At 38.9% G+C, this 10,525-nt stretch overlaps 1 long non-coding RNA gene across 1 annotated transcript; it reads left to right on the top strand.

Annotated features, from left to right (window-relative positions):
* The first annotated feature begins 2,586 nt into the window (after positions 1-2,586).
* Positions 2,587-10,495, top strand: LOC137475137 (uncharacterized). Its single transcript, XR_010999704.1, has 3 exons — positions 2,587-2,676; positions 9,352-9,390; positions 10,370-10,495. It is a non-coding gene; the product is annotated as an uncharacterized lncRNA (long non-coding RNA).
* The last annotated feature ends 30 nt before the right edge of the window (positions 10,496-10,525 follow it).

The raw sequence follows: 10,525 nt of genomic DNA, 5'->3' as shown, positions 1-10,525 counted from the left end.
AACATAAAATTTTTGGACTTATAGCATTTGATAAGTCTGAATTCAGTGGTACATTATACACAAAATTTTTTGGGTGCATTAGTGCAAAGGTCAAAATCCAATTTCATAACTGGTCAAAGCGAGGGGCATTTCTAGAGAAATGCAGTCCCTACCTTTAAAAAAGAAAAATGAGCTTTATTGATGTCTGACCTTATTAGCTAGTAATTACTTGGCTATAAAGTCACTTTCAAAACCACAAGGTCTGTATAGACTGTTCTTACCAGATTCATGGACCAGTTTGCTACTCTTTTGGTCAATTTATCAGGACATTTTCATAAGGAACATTAAAAAGAGTCAGTGAGAGGCTGATTTGGATCCCAGTCCCTCCCACACCTCTGGAGGACCAGCTGAAAAGGAGAAATTAAAATCAACAGATACTTAGTGGCTACAAACAATGATGTGAAATAGGAAGAAATTTAGAAAAGAAGACTGTTCAGACATTATGAAAGAGTTTGTACTCCTCCAGAATTTTAACCTGAGTTAATCCTGCAGTGAGGGTCCCTCAAACAGCAGATTTCACAGGTTAACATTTTGAAGTTTCTTTTCATTACCAAGCTGTGTTGGTTATTTTTTTTCAATTCTTTCTGTGACTAAATGCAATTAAATACAGAAAATACAGCCTTAGCCACTGCTCCTTCAGTATTCTTTCTTTGCAGGCTGTTGAAATTCTAAGTGTAAAATCTCAGAGGAGCTAGAAAATAGTAGATCTTCAGGCAGATATTATGAAAACTTTAAAAAAACCCCACCAGTGGCAGTAAAGGGATTCATTATCTGCTGTTTTGGAAATTTCATTTGTTTTGACATATTCTGTTTTATTTTTATAGGCTATATTTAATTCTCATAGCAAAACTGGAAAAAAATGGAATTTAAAGAGACAGACATTTTGGCATTCTCAGAAAAGAGAATCTGTGGCATAGAGGTTTCTCCTTCTGAATGTCACCTGAATTGCAGGGCAATTGCAAAAGCTGTGAACAAATAATCCAAATATTCTGTGGATTTATCCATGTTATATCCATGGAACTCAATGTGCAGATCCTCAAGTTAGCACTATAATAATAATAATTTTATATTTATTATTATTATTTTATATATTCTATTTAGTATGTGTAAAATATTAAAATTATATTTTATATTATATATTAATCACATATAATTATATTAATCACATATAATTATATATATTTATGTGTAAATATATATATTTTATGTAATTATAATATATATGTGTGTGTGTATATATATATATATATTACTAATTTCATTATTATTATTATTCTATATTAGTTGCTTCTCTCCTGACCTGTCTTTTGAAGGGTTGTAGGACAAGAGTAAAAGGGGAAAAGCTAAAACTCTTCCTGGTGAACCAAATCCTGCTTTTGGACCCCCTTCCCCCTATAATCTGAGCTAAGAATCCCTACAGAGAAGAAATTATGAGTTCCTGGAAACTTGTGTAAAACTATTGCTCAGAACTCTACTATTCTTCTTGGTGGCAGAACTATTTCATTAATGTCCTCATGAAATGGATCTTGCCGTTAATTAACAATGTAATTACTGTAAAAAATGAGCTGCAGCCAGCATCCAGCCGTGGCCCTTGATCTTGTAGGCACTTATAAATGTCTTATCTTTACTCTTCTGAGCATTAACTTCAGCAGAAATGTTTTTTGCTGGGGAAGTTGACCAAGTTGTTTGAGGGTCTGGGGAGTCATGATCTGATGATGACCAGAGAGCTGCAGGCCAGGAATTTCACAGCCTGATTGGAGCAGAAGCATCGTCTTTCTGTTTCTTTCTTTTTTTTGTTTCTCTTTTATTTTTCTTGTTTTTGTTTTTCTTTTTTTTTTTCTTTTTTTTTTTTTTTTTTTATTTGTGCTACATTTTTACAGCTGTTCGGTTGAGTTGAGTTAAAGAAAATATCTCATCAATGCATTTTTTCCTTCACATTTTTTGTCACATGCTCCCCAAGCCTGGACAAGATGGATTTCTGGTTCTGTATTTGTTTGCTATAAGGGTGCTGGGGTTTCTTATTCCTCTTTTTTCCCTTTGGTTTATCTTTTCCTCCTCTGTATCAGATTTCTTTCCTCAAACACTTCCTTAGGTAGGCTCGTGCTTCTTGCACAACTCCAGTTTTGTATAGGAAATTTAAAAGGGAAACAATTATCCTTTATTTTGAGTGCATCCTGTAAAACACACAAATGCACAATGTTCACCCAAGAGGGAAGTACAAATCTGTGCTCAAACACAGATTGCATCTCTTTTCTCCCTGTGTACTTTTTCTGTGGAAAATATTGCCTCTCCCCACAAGCCTGCCTTGACTTGTAATTTAAGACCTTGTAATAGAAATCCTACTAGTTCTGTATGCCCTTGCCCTCTTTGCCAGTTTTATCCTCATCAGATATATCAGAGGGAATTCATGAATAAAGATGGGATGGAATAGAGCTCAAAAGCATGTAGACACATCTTATATTCGCATGAGAGACCTGAAAATTAGAATGCGTGATTTTTTTTCTTATTTTTTTTAACAACCTTCTAAATATGTCTACAATGGTTTTATCTATCAGGATTCAGCTTGATTCTGAGTTACTGCTTTTACAGTCAAAAGTTGCCCAGGAAAAGAAGGATTTCTATAAGGAACCTGGAGAGGTAAGAGAGATATATTTGTCCTGGCTCAGAGCTCTTACTACTGAGGCCATGGGCTAATGTTGAAAGACTTGAGAGTCATTGAGAGGTCTGATGAGCTGGAAGGAGAGGTTTTGGGTGCTGGGATGCAAGGGAAGAGAGGGTGATGAGGTTAGGGTGTTGATTTGGGAGGGACTAAATGTGCAGAAAGAGCATGGGGCAGACAGATGGATGTGGGAGGATCGTGAGGAGGTTTGTCAGCAGGGATGAGGTCGGGCTCCTGGTCTGGAAAGTTGAGTGTGCAGATTTCAGAGTCATCCTGGCTGACTTGCTCCGTGCTTTTTTTATGTTGTTATGGACTTTCACTGTGTGAGGGGAAAATCTAAATCTGGTGGGGGGCACTACACACATCTGTCCACAGGGGCTCTCCTAGCTGTGTCCACAACCTCTCCTCCAGAAGTGTACATTGCAAACAAGAGGCTGGGCCATTAAAAACTCTGCCATGCTGGGATCGGGCAGCACGAGCTGGGAGCCACCTTCTCCCCATCCCCTGGCCACTCCATCTGCTCTTCTGCAGCATTCACAGTCACCCAAATCACCCATTTTCCTATTTCCTGTGTCTCTTTCATTTTCCTGCACTTTCCTGCCCCCAGTGATATTGCATACCTGCCATCCCATCCTTCATTTGCAAGACTTCCCCATTTTAGGCACTGCACTGGTCAAAGTTTTCTCTGAACTGTTGTAGTAAATCTGTTGGAGTGAGTGATGGTGGCCAAGACATCCCCCAAGGCTGCTGACTGTCCCTGTTCCTTAGAACAATGAGGAGCTTCCTTGCCAAAGAAAGTAGGGCACTGAAATGCTGAGTGTGAGCTGGGCAGCTTGCAGAGATTCCGAGGGCTCCTTTGGTCTGCAGCAGATGCTCTGTCCCCAGGGGAATTGTCTGACTCCTGGTCACCAGTCTGATCTGAGACAGGATAAATCAGACGCCAGGAGTGCAGGAAAGATCCTCTTTGCATGTCTGACCTTAGAAAGGTGGATTTACAGCCGGCCTTGAGGATTGTTCTCATTCTGCTGGTGGAGAGCCTGTGCTCCCACATCACCTTGGTCTGTAACTCCTCAAGCCTCCCTAAAAATCAGGGCTGAGGCTGTCACTGCTGGGTAAACCATTGTGCTGGATTCGTTCTCATGCTCTTTATGGCAGCTGAGCTAAGCAAAACATACAAAAGAGATGCCAAACATACCTTGATACTTTCCTACTCTGTCTTTCCCTTAATATGATCCATTCTAAATGAGACTGTTATCAGAGGATTGCTCTTTCTTCTGTGTCCTGAACAGAACTAGGTATAAAAAGCAATTGTAACTGTTTATTTTCACTCAGTGACACACTTGTAACACTTTCTCCTTTTTTAACTTTTCCTACTTTGCTTTATTTCATCCTATTTTGCTGAAACAACTGAAGTAGCTTCCTTTTCTCCTCCATTTTTCTTTTGAGGCTTTCAGTATTTCTTGCACTTGCCTTCCACTATTTTAATCTGCAAAATGCCTCAGTCTGCATGCTGTGTTGTGGAGGTGATGTGTGTGAGGGGAATAAATTCCTTTGTAGGAACCATGTCAGATCAAGCTCATTCTTCTCTGTTTGGAACATTACAGTGATGCAAAATATCAAAGTAGTTCACAAAAAATGAGTCTCAGCTCACCTTTCTCTGCCTTCCTCACACACCTGTTTCTGCCAAGGGAGCCATTTCCTCTATTCTCCATATTTTACTTTTTTTTTTTTTTTTCATTTTTATACTGATTTTTCTGCTACAGTCTTTTATTTAAAAAAAATTTAAAGCTCTTGAGAATATCCAAACATCTACACTTTGAGTTTATCTGATGTCTCTAGCCTTTGATCACAGGAGTGGATATAACAGGTTTACCCAACTTCAGAGTCTCAGAGGGAACAAAAACAGGTAGTGCAGCACTTGACATTGAAGTCCTGCACAGAAGTGAGTTCAGAGTCCTGTGTTGCTTCACATCCTGGGCCCAGTTTCATTCCTTTGTTTGGCTTTATTTCCTGGGTATCACCTTGTCTCTCTGTTCTCCAGGTCTCCCAGCCTGCATAGATTGTTCCTGTCCTCCCTTTCTGTGCTTTTACCTACTGCAGCATGTATTTTTCCACTGAAAAGTCATTTAATTTGTGACTTGTGTTCCTTTGGCCTTAACCAAGATGAGATTCCACTATGCTGAGAGATGCATATACATCAAATGAGGCTTTTTTTTTGGCCAGAGCTACTCGTGATTATATTTAAGTGCTCATCAGGAATAGGTGAGTGAAGTTCAAATCAGCTTCAGTTCCCAAAATAGCCATGCTGGGTCAGGCTCAGTGCTGGTCCCACCAGGATCCTGTCTTCTGCAGTGATCAATAGTCCTCCTTGGAGAAGTAATGCAAGAACAGTCAAATATAGAATGACCCTTCTTCTGTATAATCTCCATGACAAATGGAGTGTCAGGAACTTCTCTGGATGAGGATGATATCTGCATTTTAATAGCTTTTGATGGGATTTTATGCTATGCTGGATCTTCACTGCAATATTCTCCTATCGCTGATTGATTCTTTTAGCTCACATATACATTTATCCTCCCTAATAACTTATATAATTTATTTAACAAGGACAAGAATTCTGTTTTAAACCTGCTGTCTCAAAAGCTTATTGTCATCCTGCAGTTCTTATGTTATGAGGAACAGTAACTCATCTCCTCAACTCCTCCAGCAAAGGAGTGTGTGATTTTTACACACCTTTACTCTATGTCCCTTCAACTGCCTCTTTTTCAGGCTGAGCCAAAACAGTTGGGAAAATCACCCTAGATTATTGTTACCCATGCTTAGACTGAACAGAATAATGATTCCTGTTAGTTTGCAGGAGGTCTGGCCTCATACTGGAATTAATCTGTTTTTTCCTGAAGGACTCAGGTGATAGGACAGAGCAAAAGCTTATCTTATCTGCAGATGACAAATACGATAAGAGTGGGAGCACCCTCTGCAGGGCAGAACTAGAATTAAGAATTATGTTATCAAGCCAGAAAATTCATTTAAGGGAAAAAAAGGTTCATAATAATTTTTTTTAATCCGTGTTTTCGCATTTAGGTAGAAACAGTTGTTTGTGCAAATCCGTCATGAGGGAGGTATTTAAGCAGAGATAAACACAATTAAAGCTGAACAGCTGAACATAAGTAAACAAAGATTTGCAGCAGTGAAAAAGGCAACAGTCAGAGCAGTGTGTGTGCAAAGGTGGCCTGGCAAGGTTTAAGGTGTGTGTTCTCACCTGTAGCTTTGGTAAGGACAGACCTGGAGTTTAAAGGAGGATGCAGATTATTTTGAGATTTAAGAGGAATTCAGTGAAGATGATGAAAAAAGGTTGAAGAAATGTGCAACTTTCCCGTTTAAAACAGGTAAATCTAAGAGAAGGCATGGCAGAAACTATCAAATAAATAAAAAATTCCTAGCAAGACAGTAAGCTTTTCTCCTTGCTCACTCTGTCAGACAAATAACTGGGAACAAAACAGATTTAACAGAAGAAGAAGGCTTTTAGAAAGCACTGACAGCACACAGAGGAAGCCCCTGGAATCAAACTGGAATCAGTTGTCTGAGTTTTGCAGAGACAGAGTGTTTCTGCCACCAGGGTTTTTAAGGACAAATCAAACATCTGTCAGGGGTTCTTAGGTTTAATTGATTCTGCTGTACAGCAGAGATGGACTAGGATGACCTTTTGAGATTACTTTCAGTGTTCTTTCTTCTACTGTAAAAAGAAGAAGAATTAAACCTAAGCAGGCTAATCTTAGAAGAAACCAAGAGAGAAACAAAAGAGAAGTATACAAAATTAAAAAAAAAAAAAAAAAAAAAACCCAAAAAAACTCAACAAAAAGGGAGATTGGTTAAGTTAATCAGTTACTGACAGACCCTGCTTTTATTCATAACAGCCTAAGTCTAGTGTTCACTGTCTAAAAACCCTATCTCTGCTTTGCAGAAAAGAGAGATGAAGTTTGGAAGGAAACGAGAGGAGTATCCAAAGGCAAGGCACCTTAATCATGAATCAATATCCTGTGTCTGGTGCTTTCAGGCAGGGATTGTAGGAAAAGGCTTCCCTGGCACATGAAGGGGGCTGGGCTGCAGGCGAGGTGTGGAATAGGCCTGTGAAATGTGGAATTTATGCTTTGGAATTATTCTGTGCATCTTCCAGGCCCTTGGCTATCAGCTCTACCTGATCATGCCTGTCTGGAAACAAAGGTTTCCAGATGAAATTTAGCTGGGTACTGGTAGAGCTGATCCAACATTGTTGAGTCAACACAATTTAGTGGGAGCAAAGGAGGAAAGGTTTCCCTGCGTGAGCATGACCTGTGCTGCTCTGGCTGTTCTCACCCATTTTGTTTGGTGCCATAGACACGAGTGGCTCGTGTTGATTTTGGAAATTCCTGAAATTTGTTCAACAAGGTGAAGTGGATGATGAAAGAAAAACTGTCTTTTTAATGTCAGAGGAATACATTAACCTTTGTATTTCCATAAGCTAAAACTCATTTTTATTCTTCCTGATCTCTCATGAAACAGTGAAACTCTTTGGAAAATATTTAGAAAACTGTGTTAATATTCAGTTGTAATTATTTTTTTCACAGAGCAATAATAAAAGAAGATATTTTTGCAGTGAACTCAAGCCAGGAATAGGCAAAAGCCTGAATGACCTGACAGTGCTTCGTGGTAACATGTTAATAACTACTTCAAAACAAAACAAAAAAGAAACTTGTTTTTTCTTTTTTAAGATGACATTTTAAAGAAAATCTTTCAGTCCTTATATTTTATTTTTTTGGCACAGCAATCCACCCCATTTTAACTCTTAAGTCTGCTGTAAATCTCAAGGGATGCTCAGAGGAGACCTTTATTCAAAAGATTAACTTAAATTTTCTAGTGTACTGATTGGCATAAATCTATTTCACTTACCATATAATAAAAACAAAATTGCATTTTGCAAATAAGGCACTACTGTCTTTGAAGCCATATGAGGCAAATTATGAAATCTGTGTCTTCCAGCAATTTATAAAATCTTGGCTATAAAAACAATTTTTCCTGATGTTATTCCTTTTGTTGATCTGATACTCAAGCTTTCTTAAATCTGTACCTCATAATGTTCTTGCTGTTCTCATTCAGCTCATCAGCCTTGTAATATTTTTCCAGTTGGGTGTAGCTTTAATTTTTAACAGAAATTCAAATAAACTATCAAGTAAGTTTTTTCAACAGTTATTCTGTCAGAAAAGCAAACTTTGGGAGTTTTTATGCAAGGATTGGGTACCTGAAAAAGTTCCTGCAGAGCTACAGGTCTGGTGGCCAGTCAAGCTGTGGGAAAACAAGATAAGCAAAACAAATTTCTTAACATTTTGTGAGGGTTTTTTTTTTTCATTTTAAGAAAAAATAAATTGTACTCTGTGTCACTACACAGATTTCTGGAAAATGAGTGGGAAATACTGAACACAGTGCCAGCTCTAACAACAAAAATTCAGCAATGAGAGGAAAAGATCAGTGGTTTTTATAGCAAGCTACAATACAAGCTGGAAGGACTGGATAATCTGGTTGTCAAAAATTCCTGAATGGGTGATCACTGTAAGATATACTGAACTTTTGAATTTTTCCATACTTCTTTTTATTCCTTCTAAATCTCACAATATATGAATTCCTAGCTGGTTTCATCGGACACTGTAGTGATGGAACAAGGGGGAATGGCTTCCAAGTGAAAGAGAAGAGGTTTAGATTGGATTAAAGTTAGGAAGGAATTCTTCCCTGTGAGGGTGATGAGTCCTGGCACAGGGTGCCCAGAGCAGCTGCAGCTGCCCCTGGATCCCTGGAAGTGTCCCAGGCCAGGCTGGATGGGGCTTGGAGCAACCTGGAATAGTGGAAGGTGTCCCTGCCATGGCAGGGGCTTGGAACTGGATGCCTTTTTAGTCCCTTTCAATCCATACTATTCTGTGATTCTCTGAATCTGTAAAACACAAGCGGTGTGTCCAGTCTTTCTGCTGCAGATTGAGACCATTTATTGGTCTCTTTCTCCAAGCAGCAACTGGCAGAACCAGAGGACAAAGTTTGGAAGCTGCACCAAGGGAAATACAGGTTGGATATTAGGAAAAAGTTTTTTACAGAAAGGGTGATAAAGTTCTGGAATGGCTGCCTGGGGAGGTGGTGGAGTCACCATCCCTGGGTGTGTTTAACAAAGCCTGGATGTGGCACTGGCTGCCAGGGTGTTGGGGCTGGGTTGGACTCAATGATCCTGAAGGTCTCTTCCAACACAGTGATTCTGTGAATTTTGTGAATTCTGTGAAGAACCAGAAATGCTTAAAGGCATTCCTTAACTTCCTTCATCATCCCTGATTCCACTTCCTGAAGAGCTGTGGTAACAGCAATGAGGGGGCTGTAAAATAGTCTGAGCATCACTGATCTTCCCAGAACTGGTTGCTTTTTCTCAAAGGATAAATAAAACTAGCAGACCCCAACTCCTGCAGCTTGTGGCTGGGTGGTTATTGCTGCAGGACTGTGGTTAATTAATGTTTATGTTCTTTAAAATTATCCTGTACTGCTGTTTCTGTGGCTGCCATTATATATAGAGATATATGAAATTATTTTAATGCTACTGAGAGAGGATGATAAGAGACTTTATTAATTTGTATTTCACATTCCAGGTTTTGCTGAAGGCTAAAGCACTGGAGGCCAGCAGAAAGGTCGGTGGTTGAGGTGCCAGGCAAGGTCCATGGGGTGCACTGCCTTGGTATAAGCTTTGCTTTTAATAGAATCCTTCATTCTGCTTTCAAAATCAACACACTCTTTTCCAGACCTAGCAAAGTATGTACTCTTTACCTGGGACTCATTAGTTTTCTTTTTAAAAACAAGATCCAGCACAATATTTAAACCCAAGATCCAGCATAACATTTAAACCCAGTACACATAGTCCACACAGAAATACAGATGGAGTAAAGCCCTTAGCTGTGGTATTTTAATCCCATATTTTTAGAACTCTCCTCTAGTTCTAAAGCTAGAGGAGTGTGTCTGCAAATTAAACATTGTACACAGCAGTACAGACAGTATTTGATTTAAGATCAATTACTTCCTTAATCCCTAAATAAAACCTCACTTCTGCATGCAAGAGTGAGTTTGTTTGCACACAATTTTTAGGTGCAGTGAACCTGTCAAGTGGCATTTCACAGGAAAATAAAAAAATCACATAAAGCTATGAAGAAGGGCATATCAGATGTAAAAAAACAAACCTTCTATGGAGGAGAATGACAGCTTGAGGCAGCCTGGCTGAGGTGACACCTTTCAAAGCCTCTGAGCTCCTGGCAGTCTGTCCTTAGCAGTGTTGGCAGGTGGTAGAATGAAAAAAGCATTATTATAGAAATTATATAGAACATTATATAGAAATATGCACTGGTACAGCCAATGATCCATGCAATGGAAAGGGTTTAATTTGAGAGTATCTTCTTACTTTTGGTTCTGTTTTTGGCCCTTCAGCATTGCTTTGCATCTTCCTCTAGACTCTGTACAGCATCACGTTTTGGTGACCAATACTAATCCAACTAGCAAGAAAAGAAAACCTTTAATCTGATCTATTTAATGCTCTCCAGAAAGACCTCCATATATGAAGCACATAAAGCATAAACTCTACCTTCTAGAGAATTTTACAGTGCATTTCTTCTTTTACAGTGCATTTCTTCTCCAGCAGTCAGTTTCAAACATCATGAGGAATCATGCACATCTTTTTTTATCTTTTGATGGCAGGAAGAACACAGTCTGTTTCCACTGGTGGGGATAGAAGCTAGAGTATGTGATGAAAAAAATGAAGTTCTCTGGTATAGTCAA

The sequence above is a fragment of the Anomalospiza imberbis genome, chromosome 6, assembly GCF_031753505.1.
Source record: "Anomalospiza imberbis isolate Cuckoo-Finch-1a 21T00152 chromosome 6, ASM3175350v1, whole genome shotgun sequence".
Taxonomy (NCBI): domain Eukaryota; kingdom Metazoa; phylum Chordata; class Aves; order Passeriformes; family Viduidae; genus Anomalospiza; species Anomalospiza imberbis.
Note: the sequence above shows the minus strand (reverse complement) of the source record. Positions and strands in the feature narration are given on the sequence as shown.